General features: G+C 46.9%; 1 protein-coding gene across 4 annotated transcripts in view; it reads right to left on the bottom strand.

Annotated features, from left to right (window-relative positions):
* The window catches only part of CCDC117 (coiled-coil domain containing 117), a 519,424-nt gene that overhangs the window by 373,558 nt on the left and 126,820 nt on the right, over positions 1–19,046 (bottom strand). The window lies entirely within an intron of this gene.

Genomic DNA, 19,046 nt, shown 5'->3' with positions numbered 1-19,046 from the left:
CACAGTCTGCTTTCCTTCATACTTATGACATGTCAAAGATAGATCACAGCGTGTCGGCCAAATGTGTGACCATGTCAGTTAGGCAGGAACTCAGTCACGCAGGTTTCCGCACCAACTGCCAGTCCTTCAATCAGCATAAACAAATATTGCACTGGTTAAGGAGACGGTGCTGCGTGGATAAGCAGCCGACAGAGCTCCCGAGCGGAATCTATGATTCGTGAACGATCCGCCGGCTGTATTGGGAATTAAAGAATGTTGGGGTACCAGAGACAACAGAAATCCCATAGAAGAACAAGTTACTTTCTTACTTGGTAATGTTCTTGCGATGGGATGGTCCAAAGACATATTCCATATCTATGACAGTAATCACCACAGCTGTGCTGCTTCGGAAAATCTTTCGTCGTCTGCGTCCTGCGTCAATGACGTCGATACGCCGCCCTCGAAGACCTCCTCTGACGGCTGACATTACTGGAAGTTATAAGTAGGACGAACGACGCCCGTAGCCTCAGTTGTAGTTGGTTCCCCAGAACGTGTGGCACCAATCTTCTGCCAGTCTGACCACACAAAGCCTTGCGGAAACGTAAGCTGCAATCGCATAAGAAATTCTGTAGCGGGGAAGGCAGGGAGGGAGCGATATGGAATACGTCGTCGGACCATTCCATCGAAAGAATGTTACCAGGTAAGAGAGTAACTTGTTCTTCGAGGGGATTGGGTCCTCCGACGTATTCCATATCTATGACAGACTCCCAAAGCAGTACCAATGCAAGGAGGTGGGAAAAGAATTTAGAACAAGAAATTTAGAATGCCCAATCGAATTGCGGAGCAAAGGACCACCTTGCCAAAGGCCAGATCCTGCCCACGGATGGAATCGAGGGAGTAGTGACGTACAAAAGTATGGACCGAAGCCCAGGTGGCTGCGTCACAGATGTTACGAATAGGAACACCCCTCTGTAGGGCAGTACAGGCAGCCATACCCCTGGTAGAATGGGCCCGCAAGCCTACCGGTGGGTCCTTACCAGCCAAGCGGTAACACTCAGAAATAGCCAGAATAATCCAGCGAGACAAAGTCTGCTTAGTCACAGCTTGTCCCAAACGCTTTCCAGCGTAACCAATGAAGAGTTGATCGTCCACTCTGACCCGGGACATGCGTGAAATATAAAAGCTTAAAGCTCTCCTAGGATTGAGCCTATGGAGCCTCTTCTTTTCCTTACCAGGATGTGGAGGAGGATGAAATGCCGGAAGAACAACCTTCTGGCCTAAATGAAATTCCGACACCACCTTCGGAAGAAAGGAAGGACGAACTCCAAGGACAACCCTGTCCTTCTGAAATACAGTGAAGGGTGGCTTAACTGAAAATGCCTGTAACTCACTCACTCTGCGAGCGGAAGTGACCGCAACCAAAAATACAGTTTTAAGAGTTAACAGTCACAAAGGGCATGAATGCAAAGGCTCAAACGGAGCACCCATCAGAAACTTGAGGACAAGGTTGAAATCCCAACCGTGCACCTGGAAAGGTGACGGAGGGAACACATTTGTGAGCCCTTTGAGAAACTGAGAAATTAAGAACACTCTTCAGACGAGAGCTTAAATATGGACAGCGCTGCCAGGTAACCTTTAACAGTACCCACTTGCAAGCCCATGTGGGCTAAAGAAAGCAAAAAAGACAGGACCACAGGAATGTCACATGCAAAAGGATCCACATTCTTAACCCTGCACCAGTCACAGAACTTTCGCCAACGGCAATGGTACAGGGACTTTGTTGCAGGCCTTCTGGCCGAAAGCAACACCTCCCATCACGTCTCCAGGGAGGTCCCAATCCTTATACCTCAACCTTTCAGAAACCAAGCGTGAAGGTTGAGGGTTCTGACCTCTGGATGGAGAACCTGACCCCCCCCCCTCCCGTGAGAGCAGATCGTCTCGGTAGGGAAGACGACGTGGAGTGCAGATGAACGCCCACGCCGGAGCAATGAGGATCATCCGGGAACCAAACCTTTGTAACCTCTGCAGCACTTGCGGGATGACGGGGACTGGCTCCTTTTGGAGGAAAACATTTGCACTTCCGGTTGACAATGGAGGCAAAGGTATCCACTTGAGGGGTCCCCCAAAGGGCGAAGATCTCCAGGAGAATCTCCTGAGCCAACTCTCACTCGTGAGAGATCGCGCTCTGCCTGCTCAGAGCGTCTGCCGTCTCGTTTTCGTCTCCGGTCAGATGAACTACCGAGATCGAAACTTCCTGGTGGATTGCCCAGAACCAGAGCTGCATCTCCTCCCTGCACAGAGGAAGTGACCCTACCCCCCCCCTTTTTGTTGAGGTAGTGCATGGCCACTGTGTTGTCCGTCAGGATCAGAACATTCTTTCCTCGCACAGTCAGCAGAAAAGTCTTCAGGGCAAGCCTGACAGCCACAGCTCCAAAATATTGATATGGAGTCTGGACTCAGACGGAGACCAATGACCGGTGACTCAACTCGTTGGCATGAGGTCCCCATCCCGTGAGGGATGCGTTCGTCACGATCGTCACCTCTGGCCATGGTAGCCAAAAAGGAGCCCCCTTCATCAGATTGGATTCGACGGCCCACCACAGAAGGTCCTGGGCGACAGAGGACAGCACCTGAACAGGGTCGGACATCCTGCCGGAGGATTGAGACCACTGGAGCTTGAGTGCCCATTGCAAAGATCTCATTCGCAACCTGGTCTCTGGCAGGATGCCATGAGGCCGAGCAAGCTCAAGAACTCGAACGATGGGAGACTCTGGGCAAGCTGAAACTTGTGCACCATCTGCTGAATGTGATGAGCCCTCACCTGGGGAGTTAAACACTGCCCCAGGAACGTGTTGAGCACTGCTCTGATATACTGGAGCCTATGAGTTGGTGTCAAATGGGACTTCTTTAAGTTGAGGGAGAAGCCCAGCTTGTGGAGGGAGTGGCAGGTGACTGACAGATGATCCAGGACTTGCTCGGGAGAGCGCGCCCTGATCAACCAATCGTCCAGGTAGGGGTAGGCGTGAATCCCCCCCCTTTCCTGAGATGCGCTGCCACCACTACCATGAGCTTGGTGAAGACCCTCGGGGCGGAGGTCAATCCGAACGGCAGGACCCGAAACTGAAAGTGTGAGTCGCCAACCGTGAACCTCAGGTACTTCTTGTGCTTTGAATGGATCGGCACAAGAAAATAAGCGTCTTTGAGGTCGAGAGACACCAACCAGTCCTGAAGTTGAAGGGCCTGGAGGACTTGAGAGAGAGAGTAACCATCTTGAACTTGTCCTTCCTGAGGAGTTGGTTCAAACCGCGCAAGTCCATGATGGTTCTCAATCACCAGTCTTTCTTGGAAATCAAAAAATAAGGGGAATACCATCCCTTGTTCCTCTCCGCTACAGGCACCAGTTCTATGGCGCCTTTCTCCAGCAGGGATTGAACTTCCTGCGCAAGGAGCGGATCCGGACTCTTCAAAGAGATTCCCCGGTGGATTGTCGTGAGGCCTCTGGCGGAAAGGAAGACAGTAGCCGTGGGCTATGATCTCCAGAACCCACACATCTTAAGTAATGGCACGCCACTCTACAAGATGCTGCGCCAGCCTTCCCCCAACCGGCGAACCATGGGACATGGCCTCATGACTGAGCTGAAGCATCTGCGGTGTTGCCTGAGGGCAAGGCGGCAACTGCCAGAGCGGCCTTGGCACCTTGAGTACCTTATTTTCCACCTATGGCACTCCCTACGGCCTGTGACTGGCAGCTCCTCTCGCTTTACCAAAGGATGAGTAATAATGAAAGGAACCTCCCCTCCATTGCTGTCCCCTAGGACGAAAAGGCGGAGGTTGTCGAACTGCAGCGCCCAACGACTTTGCTGCAGCTTTGGAGGTCTGCAATCTCGCAAGGCTCTCGTCGGCCTTGCTGCCAAAAAGATGTTCCCCGTCAAAGGGCATGTTGAAGAGCCGGGCCTGCACATCAGGAGCAAACCCTGACTTCCGCAACCACGCAAACCTGCGTATTACGGTGCTCGCTGCCATGGACCGGCTGACGCAATCTGCCATGTCCAAACCCGACTGTACGGCCTCACACATGGCATCCTTGCCATCCTGGACCATAGCAAGGAAACCATCCCGTTCTTCCCCTTTGGGAATATGTTCAGCCGCTAAGGAAACAGTTCCACAGAGCGTGCGTGAAACGAGACAAGGCATAAACGGAGTTGGCTGCCTGAAAAGCCATACCCCCTGAAGAAAACACTTTCTTCGCCCAACCATCAAAACGTTTGTCGTCCCTATCAGGAGGGATGGGAGGATACAACGCCTGCTTTGCCAGGGGCCGTAGCCGCCTGCTCCACCAAACTCTCCGGAGTGGGGTGCTTGGTCAAGTAGCAGGGGTAGCTATTGGCTGGGCGGTATTTCTGCGGCAAAGACTTGCCCACTGCCGGGAAACCCTCCGGAGCAGTCCAAGCCGCCGCCACCCTCCTCTGTAGAGCCATATGGAACGGCAGTACTGGGTCAGTTGGTGGACCGTGGTCGAGGATATCCCTAAGGTCATCCTGAAGAAAATCCCCTGGGGGAGCAGACCACCCCAAGTACTCAGTGACCCTAGACATAAGGCGCCGGTAAGAGGAGTCGGCATGAGTGCCAGGCTCAGACCTACAAAACTCCAACTCCGGAGAGGTGTCCAGACCACTGGCGTCGCGCAAGGACTGACGCAGGTCCTCATTTTGACTATGGCCCGAGAGAATCTCATCTGGCACCGTATCAGAAACCATGCCATCATCAGAGCCCTCATCCACCTCCGAAATAAACTCAAGATGGCGGTAAGAAGGCACAGAATGTGGAAAAAAGCCATGCTTGACCTTGGCCAGAGCCTTTCTAGGGGATTCCACCGTGCCCCGGGGCACCCCCGTCGAAACAGCCTCGAAAGGCGTCTAGTGAATCGGCGTCAACGCCGAACACAGCGCCGACAGCATCGACACAGGCCTCGAGAGCGGAGCCCCCAGCGTGTCCCTCAACGACCTCGGCGCCACAGGCGTCAACGTCTTCCTCGATTACACCACAGGTGCACACGGTCTCGAGCGCATCGAGGACCAGGACCTGGAACGGGCATGACAAGAACGATTCCCCTTGTCCGAGTGGGACCTTTCCCACGAATCGTGCCGACCACCCGAGCTCGAAGGCGTACGAGTGGTGTCTCTCGACCGATCACAACCGACCCCACTCAGAGGCGCGGACGGACCAGTGCCCTGCGATTTGAGAATTTTCTTCCCGAAGGAAGCCCATTCCTCCGGCGTTGCATGCTTGGTGGGATAAGCGACCCGCCGATGACGGCGCTTCCGGGAGTACCTCGAAGAGGCAGAGGAGTGGTGGGACCTACTCCGGGATCGAGACCCACTGGACTTCCGACGATGATGCGGAGAGTCGCCCCTCGAATCGTCTGTCGAAAGCCCCGCAGACCTTGACATCCGTGTCTTGGACACCTTACCTACCGGCAGTTTCTTCTTGCGCTCCCGCAAGGCTTTGAACGTAAGCGGCTGGCAGTCGACACAATCATCCGTGTCATGGGCCTCCACGAGGCACCAGAGGCAGGCGTTGTGCGAGTCAATCACCAATATCTTGGACCCGCAGTCCCCGCACTTCTTAAAGCCCGGACGCGGGGTGGAAGACGAGGTAGACATCTTACGAAGGATAACTTCACAAACAAACAGGTTCGAAGAACCGATAAAGAACAGAAACTCCAAAGAGTTGAGGCACACTGAGATCTCCGAAGCGAACACGTTTGTGGAAAAAACGGAACTGAGGCTACAGGCATCGTACGTCCTACTTATAACATCCAGTGACGTTGGCCGTCGGAGGAGGTCCTCGAGGACGCAGAAAGATTTTCCGAAGCAGCACAGCTGTAGTGATTACTGTCAAAGATATGGAATACGTCGGAGGACCCAATCCCCTCGAACCAATGCAAATGTCCTTGGCCACCTATCCAGACGACACACTGCGGGTACAGAGGCAGCACCATACATTTGAGGCTGTTAAGGGAAAATTACATCAGCTACAGAGGAAATACATGCTGATGTTTCCAGCAGAGGTAAGTTATACACAATGACACGTCTCACTTTTTTTTTTAAATCGGAATGCTTGAATACACGGATATCTGTGCTCCACCATCTGCAACCAGGAAAGCGCAACTGGACCAGACTGCTGTACCATAGAAGAAAATGCCTGAAAACACCATGTGGAACTCCTCTAGAAACCCCAATACTGACATCTGAACAGGACCTCAGTCAGTTCAAAGGATGTTCACATTCTGAACAGTAACACTGACCTAGGAGGGCAACATGGAAGATACCTTGAGGAAGAAATTAAGGCGCTACTACTACAAACTCCCAGCCCCTACCCACCCCCCGCCTCTTTGTAGCTATTGCTGGAATTACTGTTGTACTCTTTTGACACACCAACACAACACTGCATGTTACACTTGGTCCACAAACCACATGCCGAAGGGTCCCTCCCGAATGTTGGTACATGTAGCGGATAGGCAAGCTTCTCCGATGGCACCCGCCATTGAGCGTTGTTTTTGTTTTCATTTAAAGTTCTGTTATGTTATTTTTATACATTCAGATCATCATGTTGTCAGACTCTCGGTAGATGTGCTTTGGTGAGCTGTTCAGAGGCACTGGGGCCCCCAAGATTTGTCTTCAACACTCTTAAATTGCCCTGATAGAATTGCAACCTGGAATGTCCAGGGCCTGAACCGCTTTATAAAGAGCAGCCGTGTGAAACAATAGATTACCAGAAAACAGTTCACCACAACGATGCGCCAGGAAACGCCTAGACACCACGAGACACCAAATTGCTTCATAGATTGGGGCACCGGAAAAATGAAGTTCTTACTTGATACCGGGGCTACCCACACATCCATCTCTCATACATTGTGCCCCTCTCTGGGAAGGTAAAAACATCAGTAGGTTTTTCTAATGCCCATGTTCATAGCCCTATTTCAGAGCCTATCCATTTCTCTATAGGACCTATTTCATGTCTTGCTCCTTTTGTGCTTACTGACAAATGTGCTGAGCACAGCGCGCCTTAAGTAGAACAGCCTGTGGCAAATGAAATTGTAAAACACTTGTGTAGCAAAGTGTGCTTAGCCTATAAAGAGATTAATGGTATTCATGAAGGGAGAAAGTAATAATATGCTCTTCCAGACTGCTACAAGGAAATTGATGCAAATAGCCAAGAAGGGGTTCTCTCTATAGAGGACTCTTCAGATATAGTAGCACTACTACGGTGGCTTGCTAAACTTCCATCACCCATTCCAGCATCACACCATAACCCTATGACAGAAGTGGCAGGCTTAGACAGCAATAACCCCACGCATCATGGGCATGTACCTTGGAACCATATGGAACTATTACCCTTTACCAAGGACCTTCCAGATATTAGGCAGAATCCAGAGCAATGGTATAGCCAAACTAACCATTTCCTAATAACTGGGCCTAACACAGTTATATTGGCCAGCTATCTTCATGTATATTACCTCCAGATATCTGGGGGCAGTGCAGAAAGCAGGGCAGTGAAGAACCACCCATTAAATGGGCTGCCTTATAATTCGAGACCGTGACCAAATTCAGGAATGAGCAGGGTTGTTTGCACATTACTATCCTTGCCAGAACACATAATGAGGAGAATAGAACAGATAGTACCCAGAAAGCAGATTAACTGGGACAAGTTACCCTCCTGTAAGCAGGAGAAAGGAGAATCAGTTGAAAAATATTTTGCATGGAAACAGCAGGCTCTTAGCTCTTTTAGCGGGATGGACCCAAGTCCCACAGAAGGGAAAAAGGCTTTCTGTTCACATTTTGTAGGATTGCTCCCTTACCTTAAACATGGCATTCAAACACAAGAATGCACATGGGCAACCCAAAACGCTGCTCAGATATTAACTATGGCCAGGTATTATTCGGATAAACACACTAAGGAAAAGACAGAGAAGGAAAGAAAGCTGAATAGTTTCAAAACTAGGGCTTTGATGCAACAAGCATTTACAGAGGACGAGGAGCAAGAGGTACGTATAGAGGGAGAGGGTGAGCTGTAAGCGCACCACCCTTCAATGGAAGGAGTGGTTCAGAAGATGATTGTCATTATTGCAAGTGTCCGGACCACTGGATCCATGACTGCCCGGTGAGGCCTAGAGGAAGAGGAATGTCAGTGGGGTGAGTTTTTGCCAGAGGTCAGATGAGACAGAGTAATGGTGAAGAAGCCGAAACTACCCGAGATCAGCAGAATTATTTTTATCCCAGACAAGGCCACCAGTATTCAGCAATGGATTACTATGAAGATTATACATATTCAGATGATTTTGTAGAATAGAGATGCCCAAGAGAGGGAAAAGGGAGAGTGCAGATTCCAGTAGACCCCGAGAGACCATATGTCAGGCTACCACATAAAGATGGGCCACCAGGAAAAATGAAGATCTTACTTGATACCAGGGCTACCCACACATCTATCTCCCATAAATTGGTACCCAATGTGCCCCTCTCTGAGAAGGTAAACGCATCAGTAGGTTTTTCTAATACCCCTGTTCATATCCCTATTTCAGAGCCTGTCCAGTTCTCTATAGGACCTATTTCATGTCTCGCTCCTTGTGTTTAGTGACAAATGTGCTTTGAATTTATTGGGAATACAACTGCTTAAGAAATTGCATGCTACTATTTATTGTATGCCCGATGGCGTCTATCTCACTTGATTGTCTGATTACTTACAAAAAGGCTGTGCATGCGTATTGGGCAGAATCACCTGCAGTACCCTTTGGGAACACTACATGCAATTAAGACTACAAGTGTAAGCACAATTTCACCTTTGATACACGCCTGTACTACACAGTAAAGTGGTAGCGATGGCTGAACAGCCAGCCTTATCTCAAGTGTTTAAGTGAGCAGTAGAACAAGTTACACAAAGGACCAACTAATATAGTGAGTCAAAAACACTCAAGGTTTCTTGGTAAAAGAATATACATTTATTTACTCAGTCAGTTTGAAAACATTACACTAGCATAAACAGCTCAATATCACACACTAATAAACCACAAAAATACAACCGGTAAGTAAATGAATAAGTTTATCTCCCCTGAAGCGGGAGCAAAATGGCACTTCAGATTCTTAATAAAGGGGTAAAAAAAAGGCAAGGTTATGAGGGGCGTGGCTTGGCGCCAACACGAACAACATGGCTCCGTGAGAGCTCCTGACTGAGCCGACCGTTCGGGCAAAAATACGCAGCTCCTCCTCATCCGATTTTTCCCCAAAAACGCAGCATCCAGACCTGAAGGCGCCTTCACGCCGGCGCTCCATCCAAATTGCAGCTAAAATCACACACCGACAAGAAATCACCGTTCTGTGGCAGCTCCCGCTCCCATAGATGGGATCAAAAATGGCGGCCGCAGTCTACCGGAGCCTAGGGCGGCTTGCGCAATGAGGAGGAGCAGAAGCATGGTCATAGCAATGGTGGCCTGAGACGCTGCCATGGGAAGCCCATCACAATTGGCACGCAAGCGGGCTCCATAAAAGCAAAGATCAGCACGCCGGGAAAGAGCAGCACCAGAGCCTCCAAATCCAGCCCCAATCACGAGACCTGCGACTGGCACGCTCAGCCCCTGGATCGGAAGGGCGGAGAGGTCCCATCTAGACAGCCGCTTCACCCGTTAGCCACGGAACAATCGACCACTCCAGTTCCGGCAACTCCAGAAGTACACCCGAGCCGCCCGGAGCTGGAACGAAGTGCACAGGCACGTCGGGCCGTTGCTCCACAGCGGGACCAGGTGAGTCCCGGACACCCGCGGCGCCCGACCTTCAGCGGCACCGGGAGCAAGCGCGAGCAGCACGGGGCACAGGCAAGGTACGCACGCCCCAGTGCCATTCCAGAGCCAGGACATCTACCTCCCAGGTGCCGGCTCCAGTAGCGGGGGGTCCATTGGAGCAGGACTGCAGCACCCACATTCGGGCCGCGAGCCGGGTGCCCGTGGCTGCGGGAGCAGGGAGCGCGTCCTTCCCTGTCCATCCTGGGCATGGTCGGGGGACTCCTTCAATACTGCCACTGGGCGAGGCCATCAGCATTCCCGACCGAGTCACCACCCCAACCTTCCTGGGAGAGAGGCCCCCATGCCACCAATACTGCGCTGGACTGGGAGGGCCCCCTACCTGAATTAAATACCACACAAGCCCCTCACCGCTGGGGCAAAGCGGCCAGACAGCCTCCCAGTCCCCCCCAGAACAACACCCTAGAGCTGTGCCCCCATAAGCAGAAGGGGAGGACTGTCCACCTCACAGCATAAAGCCCAGACACATGTCCGCCAGAAAGAGACACACTTCATACTCGACCGGATCTCTGCGCTGCAACAAGACGAACAGTCACAAACAAGGACCCTGGGAGTGCCTGAACCCAGGGAAAAAGTGCCACCCAGGCAGACAAATCAGAGCAAACTCCCCACACCAAGGAAGCAGAGCCACTAGCTCCTTATAACAACTAAAGCTACGCAACCACCTGACTACCTTGCCTCTGATCACCCATCCAACTGCTTCCCACCACCGAACCCAAACTGCAATACACAAAAATCACAAGAGCAGTAACTTCGACTACCAGGAAGCGGAAGCCCAGTGGGGGAGATGGCACCAATCAAACAGCAACTCCGGGGTGCCAGCAAATCTCAAAGCACAAGTCTGCTGTACCGAAACCAAGAACCTGCAACGCACCCACAGACCCCAAGCACCATCATGGCGAAATGCGGCAAAACACCGAAACAGACAGACATTGCGGCCTTAATGGCCACAGCAGCATCAGAAAAGCCAAAGAAAGCCGATCATACGCAGGGCCCAACCCCAGAATCGACCGGCTCCCCCCACGGGCCCAGAATCAACTCAATCAGCAACGAAGTCCGATCTAAAAGACCTACTATCAGCAATAACCAAAGAAATTCAGAAAGGGACCGAAGAGATCACAAAGAAAATCTCTGCTTTAGACAAACGGAGGTGGAGCAACGCACCGGAGACCTAGAAAATACAGTATGCGATCATGCCTTCGACCTGGAAAGAAACCTAGACAGAATATCAGCCCTAGAAGCAAAATACGACCTACTAGAGCTGAAGCAAGAAGATGCGGAAAACCGCTCAAGGAGGAACAACATCCGCCTCAGAGGAATCCCCACAACGATCGCAGACGCCGAACTGGAAAACTTCACTAGCGGACTATTCAGATTTATTCTGACCCTACCAGACAGTTCCCCCCTGGAGGTCGACCGAGTCCACCGCAAAAGCCAACGGCAATCATCAATTTCTGCCAGACGTCATAGCATGCATCCACTTCTTTAAGATGAAAGAAGAGATCATGCGAGAAGCCAGAGGCACCAAGCAAACCCTCTTCAGAGGAGCGAACATCTCACTATATCAAGACCTGTCGGCAGTGACCCTACAGAAAAGGAAAGCCCTCCGGAATCTCACAACATGGCTGATTGAGCGCAAGGTACAATACAGATGGAGCTTCCCAGCAGCACTGATTTTCACCTGGGAGGGGACCAAAAAACACATCCGCACCCCCAAAGAGGCGGAGAAATTTATGGGGACAGAACCGGAAAGTGAAGCCTCAGAATCGGAGATAAAACAGCCAAGACCAACAGAAAACCATGAATGAAGGAACATGGTCTAGAGTCTCTAGGAAGCGCGGGCTTAGAGGCCCGCGGAAGACCAAGGATCCGGACTGAGACACGCAAAGGAGATATAGCCAAAATCTAATCCAGCACCACAAAGCGCTGCTCACAAGGCACACCACTACTACACTAACAGAGGACTTCCAACGGGCCGTGCAGGAGTTGAACCCCGTTTTAGCTGCCAGCAAGCTTCCCGAACGATAGATAGGCAGCACTCAGGCCCAGTTGGCCACAAAGAGCCCGACGTTACGGCTCAGCCAGCCATCCCCGTTGGATGAGGCTGGTCTTGATCCAAGGAATTGGGCAAAGGGGAAGGGGGAGGGGACGAATGACAAGAGGGGAGGGGAAGAAAAGTTGGGGCCCGTTGCCCCCTAGCAAGAAACAGACAGTATTTATTTATTTTACTCATTTATTCTTGTTTTTAATCATTTATGATTTTTACAAGATTGTTTATACAAAAGCATTTTTACACATTGATTCAGGATACACTACTTTACACAGAATTAGATTAAAAAAAGATTTTTACAATTTCTTCATGTTAACGAATAAATTCATCAAGTGCCCATTCATGGTATTTAGTTAATCATCTGCTATCATAGGTAAGCAAAGATTATTCACAAAATTTGCAGAGGCAACGAGTAAACTCATATGAGTTGAGTTTAGTAAACAAAACCATCTCAAACTAGGATGGACATTAGCAACAGTAGATAGATGTTTTTTATACATGTTATTTCTTATTGAACTTAGTGCGGTACATTCAACAATTAAATGTTCTAAGGTTTCCTTTTGTAACATATTGTTACAAAACCTGCAAAAGTTATCTGAAACAACAATTTGCCTTCGTTGTGCCAAGATATCTCATGTAGGCCACAAATTAAAGTGCAATCTCATAATCGCTATACGGATATGTGGTGAGGCAGTTCCCATTTTTTTGTCTGGGAATATATCGCTGTTAAAGTTTTTATAACCTGAACAAAGATCGTGATTAAGCAGCCAGTCTTGAAGAAAGACCTTTTTCTTAGCTCGTTCAGGATTTTGAATTAAAGTCTCAACATCTACATCTGCTGTAGCCAGAATTCGATACACATAGGTGGTCCATTTTACAGCAAAACAGTGATTAGATGAGAAAAGATAGTCAGACAAGATGGCTATAACAGTATCAGCAGCTATATTTACCAAGCATTTTCTAAATAGAGCACAAAGTTGCCATTGGTATCTAGCGTGGAGTGACATGAGACCCAATTCATATCTAATGCACGAGATCGGGGTTGATTGAGGTAAATGCAATAGGCTTTTCCAGTATTTAGCTTCCAGTCTGTCTAGATGTTTAACATCAGTGATATCTCGAGCTTCAAGTCCATAGAGAAGGGTTGGAGTTACTTTTTGTAACCAATAATATAATGCAGGCTTGATGGAGAATTTACCGTATTTATGAAGAATTACTTTTGATTGGGAAATTGCAACCATCAGTTTGTTTTGCTGTGACTGCAGATGTTCAATAGTCATTAAATTTGATTCAAACTGAGTTCCCAAATATTTATAGTTGGTTACAATATCTAAAGTAATGTCTTTGACCATCCATACAAACTTTGATCTTAATGAGCGCTTTGGGGTATCAACTAATATCTGAGATTTTTTGATGTTCATAGAAAGCTCATTCTCTTCAAAATAAATTGAGAGGGCAGATATTAATTTCTGGAGGCCTATAGGTGTTTTGGATATTAGGACTAAATCGTCCGCGTACCACAGCGCTTGTATCACTGTGCCATTCGTTTTGGGTGAGTCGGTTAAGATGGAGGAAAACACTTCTTGGACATCATGAATAAAGAAATTAAATAGTGCCGAAGCCAAAATATAGCCCTGTTTCAGTCCTCTAGATGTTTCCATTATTGTCGATAACAGACCGATAGTAGATAGTCGTACCCGGATGGACGTGCCCGAGTGTAAGGCACATATTATGTCCAATATATCATGTGGACAATTAGCTCTGATTAGTTTTTGGAACAATTTCACGCGGGAGACAGAATCGAATGCAGCATTTAGATCGACAAAGGCGAAAAATAGGGAGGTTTTGGAGTGCTGTGCTTGGGCTTTTAAAGAATTGAGGATCATGAGATTGATTGATGTCCCCAGCCCACGAACAAATCCAGTTTGATTAAGGTCTCGGCATTTGGTTTCTTGTGTCCAGTTATTAAATGCTGATGAGACCAATCGAGTGAAAATGTTTCCCGGAGCGTCCAATAACGCTATCGGACGATAATTCGATGGTATACTTCGGTCTCCTTTTTTAAATATCGGGACTATGGTGGAGGTACGCCATGAGATTGGGATTCTCCGGGTTTGCAATATCTGATTGAATATATTATTCAAAATGTTTGCCCAGTGCCATGGATGTTGTTTCAGCATATAGTTGGTAATGCCATCCGGCCCTGCAGCTCTTGAGGATGATGATTTAGTAAGAAGTGTCTCAATGATAGCTTCCGAGCAATCTAAATTCCAGGACGATGAGCCCTGACCTTTGTGTTCATATGCTTGAAAGGATTTATCCATATATAGGTTGGAGAAATGCAATACCCATTGATTCTCCGTTACTCCATTTAATTGTGCTGTTTGGTTGTTTAAATTCGATGTTGAATTAAGTAAATACCAGATTTGAGCAGAGTTCTTGTTCATTATGGCAGCCAGGAAGGTTTCCCCATCTTTTTGAAACAGCTTTTCTTTATAAGAGTGCACCCAGTTTTTGTAGCAAGATTTTAGCGTTTTGCAGGCAGCAATCATTTTGGACCAAGGAAGTCGTCTTGCAGATCTTAATTCTCTACGATAAGCTTTTTTCTTTGAGACAGTAAATGATCATACGTATGGGCCGGAACACGACCAGAAGGGATAAAAAAAGGTTCTATAGGCAGACAACAGATCTACGTATGATATTGCAGTCTTTGAATCATTCTGTTGTAGCAAATTGTTATTTAGATCTAGTAGTTTCGATGGGTACCACTTGAAGCGTGATTTGGCATTATTAACTATCAGCTTTTGCGACATCCATTGAGAATTGGTATCTGCTTCTGCTTTATCTCTCGACCAAGTGAGTAGAAGCATATGATGGTCACTGCTAGTTTGTTTCACTATCTTGAATTCTTTTGAGGACATGAATTTCTTATTTGACAGATATAGGTAATCAATGATACTTACTGAGGAACCTCTTTGCCACGTAGTTTGCGGAGGGATATCTCCGGGGAGAGATCTGTTGGCAATTTGCATGCCAAATTGCTTCATGAAGTTACTCCATTTATTGAATTCTTGTTTTTTCTTCACAGCGTCACGTTTAAAAGCATCTAAATTAAGATCTCCAGCTAATACTACATCTGTTATTTCTTTCGTTTTAGCAATGAGTTCAAACATCTTAGATAGGGCTTTATAGAAACAATCATCTGTAATTGCCACTGGATTTCTGTAGACGTTTAATAATGCTAGCATTTCTTGGTCATATGATATTTTTACCATTTGTATAAACTTGTTTGGATTATCCTACGCGTGAAGTGTCATTTTGGATCCCAGTTTGACGGCAACTATAAGTCCTGCCATCGGCCGTCCCTTTTGGGCTGTGATGGCTGGATTAATCACAATATCATGATTGTCCCATACTGGGATCGTGGATATCCATGTTTCTTGTAACAGTATAATATCCACATCATCTAATATTGGATTGGGATTTGTGAATAAATGAGAATAACCTCTCGAATTCCAGTTTATTAATTTTACATGCTTTAATTTTCTCTCCATATCCTCTTGGAGCAGTGATGGTTTTAAATGAGAGGAAGGAGGATATTCAAACCCACAGACAGGCATGTTACAATTAGAACACTGGCATACAGTGTTTAAGGGATGAGAAGTTACTGACTTTTCATTGTTGGCATCTACATTTTTTTTTTCAGGATCTTGTGCTAGCAAAAATCCCATCGAGAAAATTTTAAGTCGGACTTGCCATAGTGAGTTCATGACGAGCCCCGATTTCATCCATAATCGAACAATTCCTAAGTTTGCGTCACAAATAAATTCGACTTGGTGGATGTCTAATGACGCTAAGTGGCCTAGCTCCGGCACATCACTGAAGATGTTAAGTATGCTGGCGCGTGACAAATCATATTGTGGGTGTGGTGCAGCATGACATTTTAGAATTAAAATATGATAACTCGCAAATTTCTTTTTACGTTGTTGCTCCATTTTTTGTGACTTCATTACAGGGTCTACAAAGTTAGATGAGTTCTTGTGACTCAAATCACTTGTCATTCTTTTTGTTTTTTGGGATTGATTGTTATTGTTCTGTAATTCCGGATGCTCAGCGAAGGTGACTCTCGCCTGATTTTCTGTCGAGATATTTAGAGTTTTTACTGACGGCTCCATGCGAGTTGCCAAATATGTTTCAATTATCAGTTTGATCTTATCATCTTGTTCATCGCAAGGACCGGCTGCGTTAGAGGTTGTTATTAGATCCAGCGTTTCTGATGTTTTTGCAGGTGTTTGTACTCTACTTTCAGGTCGATTCAAGCAATGGATTCCTGCATCATATACATTTTGGTTATCTTGATGTAAAATAGGTTGCGCATTTAAATTCTGCGTGCATGATTTGAGTGCCAGATCTTTTATCTCAGATGTCTGATGAAGGATGTAACAATCAACTGCGAATTTTAATTGACCAACTTGAGATGTATCGATTGTTGACTGATTTGGTAGTCGTTTTGCTGCAGTCTGCAGAATTGTTTTAATTGCTTAAATAATCGTCATGAGCGAGTGGGCCATTCCTTTGACCCTGTGCAGTTAAGGAAACATTGTCCAGAGCTGATACCAGTTGACTCAATGGAGACTGATGTATTGATGGAATATGATGATTTGGGACTGAGGCTCTGCTTATAACCACTTGACCTGTGATTTGGTTATCCATAGGTTTCAGAGGCGCAGTTAGATCAACCATTTGTGATCGTTCAGTAAGATTAGTTGGTTTATTATTCCGTTTCGATGGTTGGAACGGTTTGGTCATGAGCTGTCTAGCTCGTCCTTTGTTTCTTGAGTGATAAACAGGTCATATTGAGTTTTATTACTTTGTTGCGTTATGGTTTTTGCGGATTCATCAACACTTATCCATGAGGAATTTTGCTGAATTTTTTCTTGGCCCTCCTCTTCAATGGGACAGATTACATGCTCAAATGCTGGAAGACTTGTATGTAGTGACGCTGGTATAGTCAAGATTTCCACACTTTTTGATAAATCATTTGCGATTTCTTCATGTTGACAAACTTTCTCTATATTGGTCGAGTAAGATTGCATCCATGCCAATATTTGATCTATCTTAATTGATTGTGAATTGATTTTGGATTCAAGAGATTCATATAGTTTGAATAAATTTTGAATCGTTTGGTTTACTGCTGCAAGAGTGACTTCCAAAAGTCTGAACTTGGTACTGGCCCTTTCTTTTTCTTTGGATGATTCTCGCTGCCGAGGTGTTGGTAATATGTATGAGACAGCTTTAGAAATCGTTGAATCCATAGAGCAACGTCGGTGGTAGTCAATTTGCGACCTACTAGATGGTAAATTCTCTTTTCTAGCCGTTATTTGTTGTGAGTCTACAGGAAAAACCTCTTCATTGTTATCCTGATTTTCATGTTCTTGGATTTCTAAGATTTGATCTAATTGTACTTTTGAAGTCTTATTTTGCTCAGTTCGTTTTATTGATTGGATCATGGTATCAGATATTAGTAATTTATGTGAATTTTCTGGCTCGGAGTTTACGGGATCATTTTGATTTATTGTCGATGTAACATTCAGAGTTGACAGACTTGTGCCAATATGTTTTTCTCTGCATCGCGCTGAAGGACTTTCTGAAGACTCAGGTTCTGCAAGTTGAGTCAATGATTCATCCTGCACAAGTTGCGCTGATTGGACAGGCAGTTCAATAAAGGGACCATTACTTACATTATTCACGTCTCTTTGTTGAGATGAGGGTGAATTCAATAATGGCAAAGTATTTTTCACAACAGGGCAGACATCTCTAATATCTTTACTAGCAAGCTGAGTTTTAGCTCGCGTTTTAACACGCAGTGTTAATGTAATTGACGCTGAAGATGAGGATGACATTTTTTTGAGATTGCTTTTTAGTCTTGATGAGATGCCATCTGATGGAGTATTGGCATTCAGCACTGCTGAAGGCAAATTGGTTTTACACGTTTGAGGAATTGAGCTCATGCTTAATTTGCAATAATAGTTACTGATAACCCCAGATTATGTTAAGATGGGCACCTAGACGTGTTTGGTTGAAATGAAAGTGTGGGAATATTGTGAGGGAGTTTAAGACTTACATTAAATAAGGTATAACTGATTACCTGTTCGTGTACAGTAATGGATCAGTCCTACACGTGGTGCGCGGGTTGGTCGAGTATCCAAGAGGGATCAAAGAGGAGATTTCCTCTGCAGTCTCCCCAAGCGCCAAACAGCCGCAAAAAATTCGGCGCCCTTCACCCTTATCGGGCTTAACGCCGCAAGGGTGGCTCGAGCGTGATGCTATGCTCTGGTGAAGTCACGTGATTGGTCATGTGCAGCCAATCAGTCCCGCCTCCTCCAGGAAGCAGGGCGGTGAAAACGAAATATGCTTTTCCAGCAAGAGCAGCGCTCGCAGTGCTTTGAAAAAGCTAAAAGCAGGTAAGCGTCCAAAGGCTAAAACACTCCTTCACTTTGTATCCAAACAGACAGTACACATCAGACAGATTCAGAGACATCGCAAATAGGTTCACCAACAGGGGATAGCCAACCATGGGCCATGGAGGGCAGAACGAACAACTCTGCAAAGTCTTTTAGATACAAATACACCAGCCCACATGGAGAATAGGAACATCCTCATCCTCACCTGGAACGTGGGAGGCTTCAACTCCCCGCGAAAGCGAAAGTCAGTAGAGGGAAGGCTGAACAATCTAGATGGAGATATCATAATCCTGCAAGAAACCCACCTACTAGCAGCGGACGAACATCGCCTAAGGTTCCGCCGATTCACACAGGCCTTCTTTGCCACCTCAGGGGAAAAGAAGCGGGGCGTAGCAATACTGTTAAGCAAGAACTTCCCGCTTCGAGACCTGACAGTCAAAAAGGACCCAGCAGGCAGATTCCTCATGCTGAAGGGAAACCTAATGGAGCAAGCAATGACAATAGTGGGAATATATTGCCCAAACACAGACCAAGCCAAATTCCTGCAGAACCTAATCCCAAAACTAACAGCATTCACTGAGGGATACCTAATCAAAGGAGGAGATTTCAACATGGTCCCAGATCCCACGATGGACAAAACCCACTCAGCATCCAACTCAGACTACACCCGTGCTCTAGCTCTTGCAAAACTGATGAGAAA

The sequence above is a fragment of the Ambystoma mexicanum genome, chromosome 10 (genome assembly GCF_040938575.1).
Source record: "Ambystoma mexicanum isolate Mex_15411 chromosome 10, UKY_AmexF1_1, whole genome shotgun sequence".
NCBI lineage: Eukaryota > Metazoa > Chordata > Amphibia > Caudata > Ambystomatidae > Ambystoma > Ambystoma mexicanum.
The sequence above is the reverse complement of the archived record's forward strand: the minus strand, read 5'-3'. Positions and strand labels throughout refer to the sequence as shown.